Raw genomic sequence first — 17,077 nt, 5'->3', positions numbered from 1 at the left:
ATCCACAGATAAGCCAATTTTGGTCACCCTCGCTGATAATCTTCCTTTAATCTTCTTAAGCGTTGGTTCAATGAAAACCTTGTCGATCACATCTGAATCCCATGCTCCTTTTCAGATGTTCATTACCTGCCTCTCTTTATTAAGGCCGATTCCATCATTTGACTCTTGTACCAGCAGTTGCTGCTATAAATGATACGTTACAAATTCCAGAACATAACCATAGAATAAACTGGATTTGTCACGTAAAGGAAGATTATCAGCAGGGGTGACCTAAATTGGCTTACCTGTGGATGAATCTCTTGGTATAAATACCACCTTTTCTGTAAACTTTTCTCATTCATATACCTGAAGAGAGAGATAGCAGTCTCTGAAATTAAGTACTTTTCTCTCTATATTTTGGTGTTTTTATGGGTTCCTTTTATTAGATGGAAAAGTTCTGTTTGTAACATAACATTTTTACCAGTCATTTTCGGCCCGCCCCAATAAAGAATTCAACCGCCTTTCCACGATTCTTCACTTACTTCCAGAAGTTAAGCCAGTTTTTCGCAAGTTTGAGAAAGAGCTGATCAAACTACACCGGCTGGAAAATAAAAAACAATTTTTAGAAGAATGCTTCAAAGAACAAGTACTACCAAAAATGTACGGACTCGGGAGATGGACTCTGCAATCGGACCCCTTCCCTCTCTCACGTAGATTTTCCTGGAGGAAAGAATCACCAACACGAAAAACGACATCTTCGTACTACGCAGAGTGATATATGGAACTCAATCTAATCTTCGCCTCCTCACTACGGACCACATATACAAGTATCTGATTTCATTCTGTTCCGATATCGCTGCCTATAATAGCTGACTCATTCCCAATAGACTTTACGCAAGTTTAAATAACCTAATAAACAATATCGCATGGAATAATCTTGAAAACAAGACAAAGTTTTAAACTTATCCAACACCCCCGTTACTGTAAATCAATATTTAGTTTAAATCTAGGCTTATTCTTTGCCCTTATGCCAGATCGCAAAAACAATCTTGACTTAATAGTGGCTTTTGATAAATTCATATCTGACAGAAACTACAGCCGTGAAGAGATGTTTAAAAGGTGTGTTACTAAATGCTTTAACTGACCTAAATAAGAAATATCCAGTTCCCCGTAGATTTATGATAGCCATCCGCTCGCTAAAAAAAGTTAGATGGTATAATAAGTAGATCATGATAAAGACGGCAAAATCGTAATAATGGACAAAGACTTCTACCTCGACAAAATCAACCAACTCCTTAGCGACACAAACACTTACGACAAACTGACGGAAAAAACCCCTCCCCTTCCCAAAACGTCCCCACAGAATTTTTTCGGAAAGTAAGATTAATTGGCCAAGACAAAAAGAGTATTGAACTATTAGAGAAATTTAAAGTAATTAATCCTAAACTCCCCTACTTTTATGGCCTTCCCAAAACTCCGAAGACAGTCTTCCATTCAGACCCATCGTTTCATGTGGCCGGAGCTTTCAATTACAAAATTTCTAAATAGTTAGCTGGCCTCCTTTCCCCTTTTTTACGCACTTTTCTCCCAGTCACATTAAACATTCGGAAGATTGTTGTCACAAATAGAGAAGCACATATACCTCTTCACAACATAAAACTTTTAAGCCTCGACGTAGACTCCATATTCACAAAGTACCAGTGCAGGACGTTCTTCAGTTTTTGTTTAAGGGAAAAATTATTCCCCCTCCCCCTATTCAGATCATTTCCCATTGGCGCTTGACAAAATAATAAAGTTAGTTGAACTATGTGCATCAAATAACGTATTTTTTCATTCGGGGAATCATTCTATAAGCAAAATTCGGGTGTAGTATGGGTAGTCCATTTAGTCCTGTTTTACCCAATCTGTACATGGAATACTATGAAACTACAGTAATAAATGCAATAAAACCCAAAACCCTATGCTGTGGATGAGATATGTAAGATGATATTCTAACATTTTGGGATAATAGGTGGGGCAATTTTAATGAATTCCTTTCAAAATTAAACGCATTAGTGCCCAGTATCAAATTTAAAGTTGAATGGGAAACAGACAACAAAATTCCTTTTCTTGATGTTTTAAAATAATCAGAGACACGACAGAATACAAATTTTACCATATACAGAAAACCACGTTCTCACTTTCATACATTCACTACTTTAGCTATCACGACATTGCTATCATGATAGGTGTAGCAGCCAGCAACCTGTTTTAAGAGCCTAACGAATTTGCTCCCCAGATTTCCTGGCCCCAAAAGATTTGAACTAATTCGTAAGCAACTTTCGTCTTTAAAATATCCTGACCATATAATTGAGAAAGCAATTCACAAAGCAAACGTAATTTTCTACCGACCCCCTCAAAACAAGACCAAAGAGACACACAACAATAAAATAAAAATTCCTCACCTGGACAGGATTAAGACAGTGACGCAGACCCTCGGAAAATCTAACCCTTTTGCATTTACTTACCCAAATACCTTAGCCAAATCCTGCTTAACGTCCAACAAAAGAGACATTCCCTAAGGAAACAGGGGTTTATGAAATCCCATGCCGCGAAACTGTGACCAATCTTAGATCGGATTTTAACAAGAAAAATCACTTCCCCAGAGATTAATACAACACAAACGGTCAGTTAGGTATGGACAACAGAACTCAGCTATTTTCAACCATTAAATGAACATAACCATAGAATAAACTGGGATTTTTCTCGTATAATTTATAGCAGCAACTGCCGGTACAAGAGTCAAATGATGGAATCGGCCTTAATAAAAGAGAGGCAGGTAATGAACATCTCAAAAGGAGTATTGGGATTCAGATGTAATCGACAAGGTTTTCATTGAACCAAACGTTTTAGAAGATTAAAGGAAGATTATCAGCGGGCGTGACCTAAATTGGCTTACCTGTGGATGGATCTCTTGGTATAAATACCACCTTTTCTGTAAACTTTTCTCTTTCATATACCTGAAGAGAAAGATAGCAGTCTCTGAAATATAGTACTTTTGTCTCTATATTGTTTTTTATGGGCTCCTTTTATATATATATATATATATATATATATATATATATATATATATATATATATATATATATATATAAAAATCAACATAACGTGACTGGAAAATCTTCAAGTAATCAGAGTCCACAATTATGTAAAATGTGTATTAAAAATACATAAAAGACGGGAGCTTTCGTCTACTTGATCAGTAGACCTCATCGGCCGTACTGATTTTTCTTTTCAAAAAATAAATACAAAAAAGTTACGAAGGACAGGCAGGACTCTGGAAACATCTCCAAGGGAGATAACCACCAAAACAAACTATCTTAATTATGTTATTCCTTCGTTCAAATGTCTGGCCAAAAGAAGAGCGATCATCGTGGTTGAACTACCAACGCAAAAATGTACATTCATTTTTTTTTTATTCATACCATAGCCAACGTATAAAAGTCTAATGTAATCGTCAACATGGTAACAAGAGGGCTTCGGAATTTGTGATCCACAGTACATAGACAAGGAAATGAAACATATAAGAGAGGTTTTCACGAGACTGGATACCCAAAATATTTTATTGACCAAGCGTTTACCAAGGCTTAGAAAAAAAACTTTTATAATCCAACGACCGGGAAATATGAATTCAAAAGTAGTCAGTGTACTCCGCTTCCTTATCATCATAGTTTGGAAAGGGTGCAACATTTATTAAAAACAGAATAGGGAAAATAGGTTGGATTTAGCTTTTAGGTATAATACCTCGTTAAAATGAAAGTTGATTAGGAATCATGAAAAAGAAAGGAAAGATGACGTTGGAGTTTATGTGGTACCGTGTAAAGATTGCAATAAGGGTTATTATGGGGAATCTGGTAGGGGATTAGGTATAAGATTAGAGGAACACAAGCGATCATGTAGGTTGGGATCGAAATATAGTTCAGTGGCCAGACATACATTAGAGTTAAGGCATGTAATTGACTGGGAAGGAGCGAGAGTAATTTACAAAGATAATAACGCAAGTAGACGCAGAGTAGTTGAAGGGGCCTTCTTATTAATAATTTTAAACGTGTTTGATTGAACAAATCATTTACCCAAGAGGATATATTTTTAAATTATTTGTTTCTTAAAACTGTAAATATTAGAACAGACGTTGTTTGCACCACTCCTACTGCCAGGTTGTCTCTCTTTCCTCCCTGCCCGAGGCATTGGAAGGAAGAACCGCCATTGCAGGTGCCGATGCAGAAGTTTTGGACGAGGGAACAGCCGAACACACAGAGGAGGTAGTTCAACCACGACGATCGGCTCGTCTTTTGGCCAGACATTTGAACGAGGGAATAACATAATTAAGATAGTTTGTTTTGGTGGTTATCTCCCTTGGAGACGTTTCCAGAGTCCTGCCTGTCCTTCGTAACTTTTTTGTATTTATTTTTTAAAAAGAAAAATCAGTACGGCTGATGAGGTCTACTGATCAAGTAGACGAGAGCTCCCGTCTTTTATGTATTTGTTTTTTAATACACATTTTACATAATTATGGACTTTAATTGTACTTGAATATATATATATATATATATATATATATATATATATATATATTATACATATATTCATATGTGTGTGTATATATACATATATATATATATATATATATATATATATTATATAATATATATATATATATATCCCTCCCTTTAGGTGGAAAATATTTATGATTCTTTCCTGAAAAACAATACCATATGAATTATTAGTCTATTCTTTGATATACACTAGAGCTGAGAAGCCCAAGGACATAAAATGGAAAATTATTTAAACCTGATCAAAAAGCTATCTCACACAAACTGGGGAATGACAGATGAACCCTGATGTTACTGTGAGAAGGAATTGTTCAATTATATGAAATTAGTAATAATGTTAAAATGACATGAAGATGGTACTGCAACTGAGGCGCAGCTATTAAGATAAAATCAATACAGTTGTTCCTTAATAAACGAGTTTCATGGAACAATAAATCAAATAATCTCAAATATAAACATAAAATGAAATTTTGAATTGCAAAAATAATACCACGCTGACCCATCGGTTTTATATGGATAATCTACATGGACATAATTCTATAATGGAGTGAATGCTGTAAACTTTACACTAGGTAATAATTTTCGCGTCTTTGTGAACGAATCCATTTAAGAACTGCAGGACACTGCATGCAACTATGCCTTTCCATAGTTGCATGCAAGCATTGTTTACTTACCTCTGCCTGAATCCCATCAAATCAAAACATTGCAGAATCATTAAATTTTTCGACACAATTAAATATTATGTTTGGGCGTATGAAAAAAAAAGTTTCTCATAATGTTGGGGAATATAACATATTAACATCAAGAGCACAAAACATCAGTCATCTGGTATAGTATCGGGCTATTCTCAGAACCTCTTTATCCCACGCATCTAAAATTGAAAAAAAAAAATCTAAAATATTTCTATGATTTTTCATAGTAGAAATATAGTGAAAAGGTCTCATGGTAAGATTTAACACAGGAAAAATCATAGTAATATGCTATAATTTTTTTTTTTATTTTAGATGCGTGGGACAAAGAAGTTCCGAGAATAGCCCGATACTATACCAGATAACTGATCTTTTGTGCTCTTGATGTTAATAAGTTATATTACCCAACATTATGAGAAACTTTTTTTCATACGACCAGACATAATATTTAATTGTGTCGAAAAATTTTATAGATAATGTATTTTAATGGTTCTGCAATGTTTTGATTTGATGGGATTCAGGCAGAGGTTAGTAAACAATGTTTGCATGCAACTATGGAAAGGCAGCACACAAGGAGTACAGTATATTGAACTTATAGTTCTGAGAGACAAAAAAGTCCTTTCTGTTTCATAATCAGTGTCCATTGCAAGTATATCATACACATGGAATAAAGAATCAAATGAAAGGTGGCAAACTTTCATTTGCAAAGCAACAAAAAGCAAAATAACACTACTAACTTCATAATTACGTACATCCATTGTAGTTCTTAAAAATACCAAATGCTTATATTAGAGGAAAGCATTTAACCATGTAATCGCTCATGGGTATCTTGAATAATGCCTATGTCAAAATTCACAAAGAATACATTCAATTAAATTCTTGAATGAAATTCTTACTTTTCCAGTAATGTTATGACCATTCAAAATATACCTGTAATGAAACCAATTAAGACTTACATCGTCTTTTTCAGTTGTGTTTTTAATTGTCCAGAGCTGGGTAGTGTTGACTGAAGTTTTTAGGTTTATTCTATAATAAAAGCATTTCAGCTCTTCACTGATGCTGATATGATTGTAGATAAAATAATCAAAATAAGCAAGTAACATCTACATTCATTAAACTTACTAGAAGGTAATTATTTTTCCAGATTCATAGTAACTGCTTGTAAAACAGAAATTGAAATTAATGACCAAGTTACCTTTTCATATAGTACTAAAAACATTCTATCGCTAAGCCGATGATCTCACCAATGTCTCCTCGTAAGAAATTACTGGTTTATGTATATTAAGACATCAAATGTAATCTAATGCAATCTGTCTATGTATTTATTGTAAGATGAGAGTAACTACAGGTGTCTGAGTGAGGATGAACTGCCGTAAAATGTGACCAAACATTGCCATAAACGCTTCAGTTATGAGCTTCAAATTTATCAGTATATAACTGGATTTGAGAAGGTTACCTAGAAGGATAATTCGTCTAAAACCGTACTCTAAATGTCTCCAAAGGAACAAATGTATAGGATCATGACCATTCATGTTTGACAACATCGAAACCCAAACACGTCAAAAAAGAAGAAAAAAATTTTAAACCATGAAAGCAAAGCAAAAGTGGAAATAGAAAAGTATTTGCATGCCATACAAATTTTCCTAGATTTAAAGTTGTTAAAATTGAGTCTGGAGTATAAAATTCACTTAATTTATGGTTAAATGTAGTTATAAATGAGCCGTCAAGGAGAAATAAGCTTTGGGGGTTCTAAGTAACTTCGAGTATTTGTGAGTGCAAGAGAAGACAACTTTAATCGGTGTAAACTAGAATTCACAAATAATTCAGGTGAAGGTGAGACCTGAGTTATATAGCTTATAGACACATTAGCAACATCTTCGGAAGGAAACATTCTCTCGAAAATCAGGAAAATGTTGTAGATAACATAAAAATATATTTAATAAGTAGATAATAAAAAAAGGAAAGAAAGATAATCCACGAGACCTACAAACCCCTCACCATCAATGATACTAATAACAATTCTTAATAGCGGCCTGCGGGTGGATTGTGAAATGTAGCTCGGGAACGGAAGAAGGTAATTCAGAGTTACGATTTAGCATACCTGATCTACAAGTACTATCAAGAAATAACAGGACATCATCTAACAACAGAAAATATAAGGGTTTCATGGGAGTACTGAAATCCGTCGAATGTTAATTATTCTAAATTTAAGAAGACGATGGATTCCCTCTGCATAGCATACCCTCAGCATAATAGTGGTATAACTTAGCATATTGGTGTCTTGTTACTGCTCATCTCATCGAACAAACTATGAGGGCATTCCATCACGCGATAAAGAGAGATCTTCACTCTTGACCATGTAAATTTCTATCAGAATTACGCAACAAATGACATGTTAACACAAGAAAACCTTCATTAATATTATTGAAATTATTAGCGATGTCGTTTCGCGTCACACAGCCCCAAATTGTTTTTAAGAATCTGAGCATTCAATTCTTTTGGTTAGTGAACATTCTCAACGTTAGTCAGTACTTGCCTTTTCATTTATTTCGCAATAATTGATAAATAAAAAATGTGAAGCGTTTGTAGAAAGGATGATAATGGTATTTATCCAATTAAGAGAATTGCCATTCACAATAAGTCTCTCGTGGGCCAAATGAACTTTCAGGATGGTCCCAACTGATTTGCGTATAAATTGCCCCAATCATTTGTTTTCAGATGAGATCAAGGAACTTCACAAGTCCTTGCAGAGGTCCTCAAGGTGATATAAGTAATCAAACAGCGAATGAAAGTATTAGGTAGTTTCATTGAAATACAATTAAATTTCCACCATATCGGGAGATATTTATTATCGTTTAATTATATATACTTGAAGAAAGACTTTTCTAAAGGACAAAGAGAGAAAGAATATATACATACATATACCGTCATAAATAGTTTTAGATTGTAGGGACTACGTGTGCGGTCTTACACACACCTACAACCAAATATCCTTTAATTAACCGGCGATGACTAACCCGCGAGAGAAACCATGCGGTCGAGAGAAACACTTCTCTTGCACCTCTTTTGTACATATATCTCCATTGTCATTATTGACATCATCTCTGTATTATTACCATTGTATGTATTATTATGCCAGTTTTCCAACCATACGTTCATGGCTTTCAGTCAAATGTTCTTTATCAATTTATATGTATGTTTCTGTCTGTGAACAAACACAGATGCTTGAATTAAATCCCTTTCTCGACCTTTCAGAGATCGGGAGGTACAATGCTGTTAGCACGAGCTATTGACTTGTGTGAAAGTTTGGTAAATAAATCGGTAATCTGTAAACTCTGTATCTAACTCAACCTCACCTCGCAAGATAATGGTACTTTAAGGTAATATACAACTTCTCTGAAACTCATGAACAGGTAAGCATCATCACCCCTTTCAGCACCTACACATTCAATTACAGATGTTTTGGCCTCCGTAACTCAAGGGCAACATTCCAAACACTGATGTGCGAACTGTTCGGGACCTTCCATTCTACATGGTCGTACGTCGACAGCACACTAATTTTCAGCCCAAACTTAAAACATCTCACAGATGTTAAGAAAGTGCTACAAAGACTAAAAGAAAAGGTAGAGTTTCTGGGACACCAAGTTAGCTCAGGAGGCACTAAACGTCTACCAGAAAAAGTGAAAGCAATAACAAACTTCCCCAAACTAACAACAGTGAAATCAGTGCCAGAATTTTCGGGCTTAGTAAATTATTACCATTGCTTTATATCTAAAATTACCACAATAATAAGCCGCAAATATGAGTGTCTTAAAGAAAGAAAAAAATTATATTAACTTGGGTAGAAAATTAAGATAACGCATGTATTCTAGCAAAAGAAGCAATAACTTCTGCAACAACACTCCTCTTTCTTTTACCCTACAGGTCCGTCACCCTGGCAACCAATGTATGAGCAGGCCACTGATGATGGTCATCACCCGCTGGCCTTCTTCAGCAAAAAACTAATGACATCGGAAAAGAAGTATTCAACATTTGATAAGGAGTTCCTCGCAGTCCGCAAAGCAGTACACCACATCCGCCACATGCTCGAGGAACGATAGTTTATGATGCAGACCAGACCATCAACCACTGGTGCACACTTCATGAAGTTACCAGACGCATGGTCAGCGCGAGGACAACAACACCTGTCAACAATAGCTGAGCACTATAGCACCATCAAGTACCTGAAAAGGTTCAGTTGAAAACCATGGTGGACGCACTATCGAGAAATTGCGCTAACACCATTCAGTTCAGAATAGCCTATCCTAAGGTAGCAGAAGCACAGAAGGATGATGCAGGCCTGCAGTGACGTGGAAGATCGACTCCACCATCCTGTGTAGCGACCTGTCAATCAACAATGGAACGACGACCTTCAGCTGCAAAATAAGTACCAGAAACCCCCACCCAAACTTGCCAGAAGGTCTGGTGAGAAAATGCATCCCGTCGACATATTGGGAACCCTACCACACTCTAAGGGGTACAAATACTTGTTTACCATTTTAGACAAGACCACTAGGTAGGTGGCTAGAAATAATACCAATACGGCAGCCAATGGAGGAGAGCTGCATAAAAGCTCTCATAGATTGTGTCAATAGGCATGGAGTCCTCTAGATCATCAACAACTTCATATCTGCCCTGTGGAACGCCCTCGCCCATTATCTGGGGACGAAAATAGCCCATATGACGCCTACACCCTGAAGCCTATAGCATCATCAAGATGCTACACTGATCGATAAAAACATCATTAACTGTCAGATACCTAAGGAGGGAGTTTTAGGAAGAAACTACCACGTGAGCAGAAAGGTGCATGTCCCCGTGGATCTACAAAAAAAATGTAAAATATTCATTCATACGGGTTGATGCACACAAAACCTACCTCTCCCTAGCCTACTCATACCACACTGCATCCTCCAGGGACAACCCAAGGCATACGATGCGTGTTTCCATTGATCCCTTGGAAACCGCTTACATACCAGACACCGACCTACACCCCTAGGCCTCTCCTTTGGGGTGAGTCCTGTGGCGACCAAGTGTGCAGTCCTACACACACCTACAACTAAAATATCCTTTATTCTACGATGACTAACCCACGAGAGAAGCCATGCGGTCAATAGAAACACAACTCTGGCATTGTCATCAATTTCATGATATGTGTATTATTACCTTTGTATGCATTATTATGCCAGTTTTCCGACCATATTTATATGACCTTCAGTTAAATGTTCTGTGTCTATTTGTATGTATAGTTCTGTCTGAAAAAACGCAGATGCTTAAATCTAATCCTTTTCTTTACTTGTCAGAAAATGGGAGCTACATTGCGGCTCGCATAATCTTTTGACCTGTGTGAAAGTTTAGTAAATAAATCAGTAAGCTGCAAACTGTGTATCATATTCAACCTCACCTCAAAAGATAATGGTACTTTAAAATAATTTACACCTTTTCTAGAAATCATGAACAGAAAGGTCTTTTAAGCATGATATTATTACAGATAATCTGACAAAAAGCGAACTAGCAAAAGAAATGCAATAAACATGCAAGTGCTGTAAGATTCTTGACTTCTGTTCTGACTTTTATCTAAAAGTGGACTTTATTCAATAGCGTAAATTTGCATGTTATTTTTGTTAAGAATATTTTGAAATACAATCCAATAAGGTCAGTCAGTCTCAGGAGGCTGGGTTCAAATCTTGGTTAATCTTAACTGAATATTCTACACAAGACCCTATTTTTATGGTAATTACTGTAAAGAACTCGATGCATGAACTCACGAAGTCCAAAACTAATAACTACGGTCAAGATGTCAAATGAATTTGCCGTCCCTTCCAATAAAGTCTAATAATGTAATTTTAATATCTGGGTCCTACTCCAAAATGTGTCTGATTAATTTGCATTGTCTATTAATTCATGAAAGGGCCTTATTTGGCTTTTATTTTCAGAGATTATAAAAGGTATCATCAAAATATGTCATGTGAATTAATGCTTTGATCTCATGTCCTGTTAAAAAATGCTTTCGGGAAATGCCTGATACAGGGTTTCTAGTTTCCATTTATTCCGCCATACAATAGAATATATTATCACAGGTAGCATCTTATCTTCTCGAATCTAACAATTTGGGGAATGAAGTTCACCGTAACCCCATGAACCCTGAAAAGTAGGAGGGGGTTAAGATGGTAAATAACAAGTGTAAAAATACTGAGTAGAGAACATTAACAAAAATATGGGATCGAGTGCATTAGGATGGCAATAAAAAAGACCCTATCTCATTAGATTCACTATTTACGGCTAATATTTGCTGATGTTGCAGGGTCCCACGCTGACTCACACACTTCCATCTCACCTGGCCGGCTGGCTAATCTCCTCGCAATAAACGTCTCTGTGTGTTAAATTGCGGGTATACAAGAAACAAAGCATGCATCACAGAGCTTTTGTACAATCAGCTCACGAAGTATTGGTGCAGTTTCATAATTCATTGTTCGTTATGGAAATATTGCCATATGCAGGTGCCAGATTATTTACATTTCAAAAAATATTTCCTTTCAAAGATGTTATACTTGAAATAAATTAAATTAGAGTAGATTTATGCAACGTATCATCAGAGTTGCAAACTGACTTTCCTGTGTTCATTTTTTATGCTGATTCTGGATCTGAAGTCCGTTTGTCTATATTAGGTCACATTTTAATGTTACTGATACTTGTTGTTTTAACGTACAGCGATGTAAAGCATATCTGTATAAGGTATATTGAATACAAGATACGTCACTTACATGACTTTTTATTGTACAAAATCAAAACTATTATGTACAAAATAAAGTTAGAATGTACTCTAATGAAATGCAACTTAAAATCTTTGAGATTTGGACTTTCTTTGGGTTTTTTTCTCAGGTTCACCTCTGTATAATATCCAGCAGTAGTCAAGTAACATCCCAGCATTCCAAAATCCTTGATATCATTGTTTCATTGATTCAATATATTGATGAAAGCTCATCAGACACTGCTCCAAGGTTCTCTGCAAATAAGTCCAGGTGTGAATCAAGGAAATGGACTTTCAGTGACATCCGACAACCTATTGCAGCATAGGAGTTTAGAAGACATTTCACCCCATTTCTAAATCTAAGAGATCTCTTGTTGCCTAGCAAATTTTCACAGAGCCATTTGAAAGATTCCCAGGCTTCGAGCTTAGTCTTATCAAGTGTTGTGAGAAAGTAGATGTCCTTCAGTTCTTTTATCTGTGGACTTTCGAATACGCCTTACTTCATTTTTGCCTCAGTGATTTTTGGAAACTTGGCCTTCACATATTCGAAACCTTCTGAGCTTTCCAAGGCAAGCGTCTTCACGAATTGTTTCATGAGGCCAAGCCTTATGCGAAGAGGGGGAAGGAGAGCATCTGGATTTACGAGAGGCTTACTTTGTACGCTAGAAACTCCCGGTCCATATGATTTTCGTTGGGGCCACTCTGATTGCACATAATGCTTGGCAGTTGCACGACTGTCCCATAGGCATAAAAAGCAACAATACATCGTGAATCCTGATTGCATTCCCATCAACAGTCCAATCACCTTCAAGTCTCCACATATTATACACCTGTAGTTTGTGTACTTTACGGCATTGAGGAATACCTGCATGTTCTCGTGACACTCATTCGTGTGTACTGAATGTCCTATGGGAATGGATGGTTTCTTATTGCCGTTGCATAGTAGTACTGGCTTGAGACTTCTCTCAGATGAATCAATGAATAAGCGCCATTCTTGAAACAGACAGCCAAATGACTCTTCAATGTTATTACTGAAAAAAAGTGGTCCATCAACAGAGAAGTAAGAGGTCAGATTCCCATTTCTCTTTCTGAAATGAGTAATACAAGCGTGTTTCTTAAGCAGACATTTTTCTTGTAGGCGAGATACCAATAGTTCAGCTTTATCCTTCGACAATGACAAGTCTCTAACGTAATTATTCAACTCTCCTTGAGAAAATTTCTGTGGTTCATCTTCATTTTCAATCACGAAATAAGTTTTTGAAGGTACTAAAGATGATCGATGAAATATTTTGTGAAAAATGCTTGACTCAATCATCTAAAATCATAATGAAAAACATACAATTACGTAATGTTCACAATTAGTTATAAAATACCAGTCAGAATTTACCTGTGTAAGACGTTTACGTGTAGCGATGCTGCTGATCGGAGTTATATGCCTGCCTCTTAACTCATCAGAAAAACTGTGCCTGATAGAAGGAAACCATTTGCATTTTTGAAGTCAGCGGATAAAACTACATATTCAACACCTCATAAAATCCCTGATGAAAATTGGTTGTTGATCAGTGTAATTATTTTGCAAAGTAAGGAAAATATATACCCATGAGTGCACGAATTCTAATTTATTTTCAACTCTAGCTTCGTGACAGCATAAGCATTTGAAGTTGACTTTGCTGCCGCTCAAGTCTTGAAGCAAGTGGGTATAAATTTTACTTCTGATTTTCACACATGATTAGCCTAGGTGTATTTTCCGCAGTATAGTCACGTGAATACATAACGTGAATGAATATTTAAATAGACAATATCTATATTAATCTTCTTTAGTTGATTATTCCCGTTATTCTTTGTGTGTGTGTGTGTGGGGGGGGGGGGGGGGGGGGGGGGGGGGGGGGGGGGGGGGGGGGGGGGGGGGTGTGTGGGGGGGGGGGGGGGGGGGGCAGGGCTTGTTCTCCTTTTTTCATATCCTTTCCATAATTGCTTCAAAAAATTTACTCAGACCTAGCTATTCCAAGTCATCCTGTTTCATCTGGACAAGTTGGAAAGCTGTAGAAGTCAAAGCTAACGAATACATTAAGAAATTTTTACTTTCATAAAAGCTTGCTTGGGTTGATCTTTCTATAGCTATTCATTTTTTTCTAAATAGAAATTAATTGAAATTAGTTTCACATGTATGGCTAGACCCACTACCATAAGCATATTACAAGTAGCTGAAAGGATAAGAAATATGAAAGGTGACTTTCTCGTTTAGGTCTATTTCAGAATTTATTTTACAATAAAAACCTAGTGCTGTAATCAGGGATTGTTCTTTGACAGCTGCAACAATCATACAGGGTGTAGCACGATTGGGGAATGAAATATAAAGTAATTTTGAGCGAAAATATTTTATAACCATGCATTTTAAGGCTTCGGTTGTCTGCGAGGGGAATTTTTAAATACCCGCTATCATCAGGGATGCTTTCACGTATGGAGTTCGTAGCAAGAAGTCGGATCGAGTCGCCTGAGATATGGGGGGACCGGAGCTGCCGTATATGAGTGATGGAGGGTTTAGGCCGATGTTAATAAAGTATCTCCCAATAAAATGTATTTTATTTACGTTTTGAAGAAAAAAAAATTGCACGCATCATTGACTCTGTTTCACTCCCTATCTGTCAGGAATTGTTCGCTTTTTACTTAGGTTCTAGCCCGGTGGTCTGGGCGATAACAAGGTCTGAAGGACTAGACTCACAACTTGGTTGAAGGGATTGAGGAAGCAAGGTTTACAATTATACACACTTTTATTACAAAAATAAACTAAAATTACACTCGAAACATTTTCCCACATATTATGTACAAGTTAATTACACGCGAGTAGGTCACAGGAAACATTTAACACGACAATTCAGTGAATTAAAGTGGCACGTGCCATTGCAATTCTAGGTCTGTGAGGCAGACCAAAAGATAAAAAAATATCAAGAAATCTGATACAAAACCCACATAATCGGATTGCTCACTTTACGTTTGTTAATGTAAACTCCAATTAGGCTTCATTAATCGTAGGATGCGTGGGATACCCTGCAATAAACTTACACTATAGCATGACAATTAAGAAACAAAGGAACGACTCTGGCTGTGTGGAGAGGCGAAGACGATCCGTCTTACCTTTTGCTCTGGTTGGTACCTGGGAAGTGAATGCCTGCTGTGGGTGGCGTTGCCCTCAAGCATAACTTTGTGACGTCATGGAGTAACAATTCCAGAACAATCGACACTACTCTATTGCATCTCATCTTTGTTCGTTAAGTACAAGATTTGGCAATTTGTATTAAGGTAGATGACGAACTCTAGTTTTACATTATGTGCTACAACTCAAGTTGGCTCGAGGGATTCTCCCGTAGGCGAAGCTTTTCGCTAAGCATGCTTCCTTTGTTTTTATCTTATATACATGGTTAATTTTGCTTCATAGTTTTATAAGAAATATAAATTTCATGACAGGTTTATTTACTTTCCTCCTCCACAAGGTTTAGTAAGGATTCGCTACATTTCTCGCATATCCATGACAGAAGTCACGTAGTCGCCTGCACTCGTCGTTGATTCTTCTTCTAATTCAAGTTAACCTGACGTTGCCGCAGGTTTGTCGCTAAAAGGGGGATCCGTCCCTTTTGGCGATACTATCCGTGTTATTCACTAGACACCAATAAAAAACAAAACAAAAAAAGTAAGCCTAACTGAATTTCTCATCCATCAAAGGTAAGTTTGCTTATTCATTAGACTTATTCATTTTTAAATATCTCTCCCTCTCTCTTTAAAACATTTATTAGACACCAGTCATAGGAGATAGACCTAGTCATGATTATTAGTTCAACAATATCGTGACGAGGTGCTTGAGTTCAAAATTCACAAATGAATGTTGTTGCTCAGCAATATTTACACTACTGTATTGTCCTGCTCTCTTGTGGCGCTTTGAGGAGTTCTGCCTCTAGGTCTACGTTCTAAGCTTTGCCGTTCTCTAAACAATGTGATTCATCTATGTATGAATCTCTCCGGTATATTAAGCTTTCTCTATATCTCTCTAACAGTAACTTGCACCGAATGCAGTGCAATAATTGTCTCTTGCTCAGCGGGGATGTTTAGACCGATAAATGACACAATGATATTAGATTCCCGAATTTCCAGCGTACATCACGACATCGAAAGCAATAGAGTGAGGTTGCAAGGTTCACATTTTTCGGTTATCTTTTTTTTTATCTTTGTTAGCATTTTGTGAGTTCCCAATGTTTTCTGTAAAATCTAACAAATGGAATCATTCAATTACCTTCAACTTAATATTGAAATGATAATGTAAGGACTATGTTTATATGATACTACTAGTGACAGATGTCTCCTATCTACTTAATAATGTATGTCAGTGGTTGCGGTATGATGTATTTTATCACTTCGTTTTGCTCACGAAAATTTTGCTATATGGAAAATAGTCTTACTCAATAACATACCATGATGTGTGTAAGGCAGGTGAAAAAAAAAATTATGGAACTCTGCCACCACTTATTTGAGCGTGTGTACATATATTTTCATTCCTATTATTGTTATGCTAAATGTACCATTATTACCACATGCATAACAATATCAGCATTTCAGTCATATGTACCATAGCTTCAGTCATGTCTTGTTTCGATTTCTAGGCATCATTCCATCCTTCAACAAACACATTTGATTGTACTGTGACCTCTGTTTTGTTCGCCTCGTGTCAGGCACTACATTTCCGCTCGCAAGAGCTATTGGCCGTTCTTTTTGTGGTTTGATTAAATTAGTAAGTTTGTAGACGAATCTACTTATTCATGCACTCGCTGAAATGTGTTATATGTTTTTCATCTTAGCTGCGGAAAAGATTAAATTTACAATAAAACCTTTTCTGACATTAATGCAGTATTATATATAGCTAATTAATTAACTCTTCATAGCCAAATCATCGCCATCATATTACCGTTCTCTTAATGCACTGAATTATGAAAAAGCATCAATAATAATAAGTTAGAATAAGAATTGGATATTAGTTCAAC

The sequence above is a fragment of the Macrobrachium nipponense genome, chromosome 16 (assembly GCF_015104395.2).
Source record: "Macrobrachium nipponense isolate FS-2020 chromosome 16, ASM1510439v2, whole genome shotgun sequence".
Taxonomy (NCBI): Eukaryota; Metazoa; Arthropoda; class Malacostraca; order Decapoda; family Palaemonidae; genus Macrobrachium; species Macrobrachium nipponense.
Note: the sequence above shows the minus strand (reverse complement) of the source record.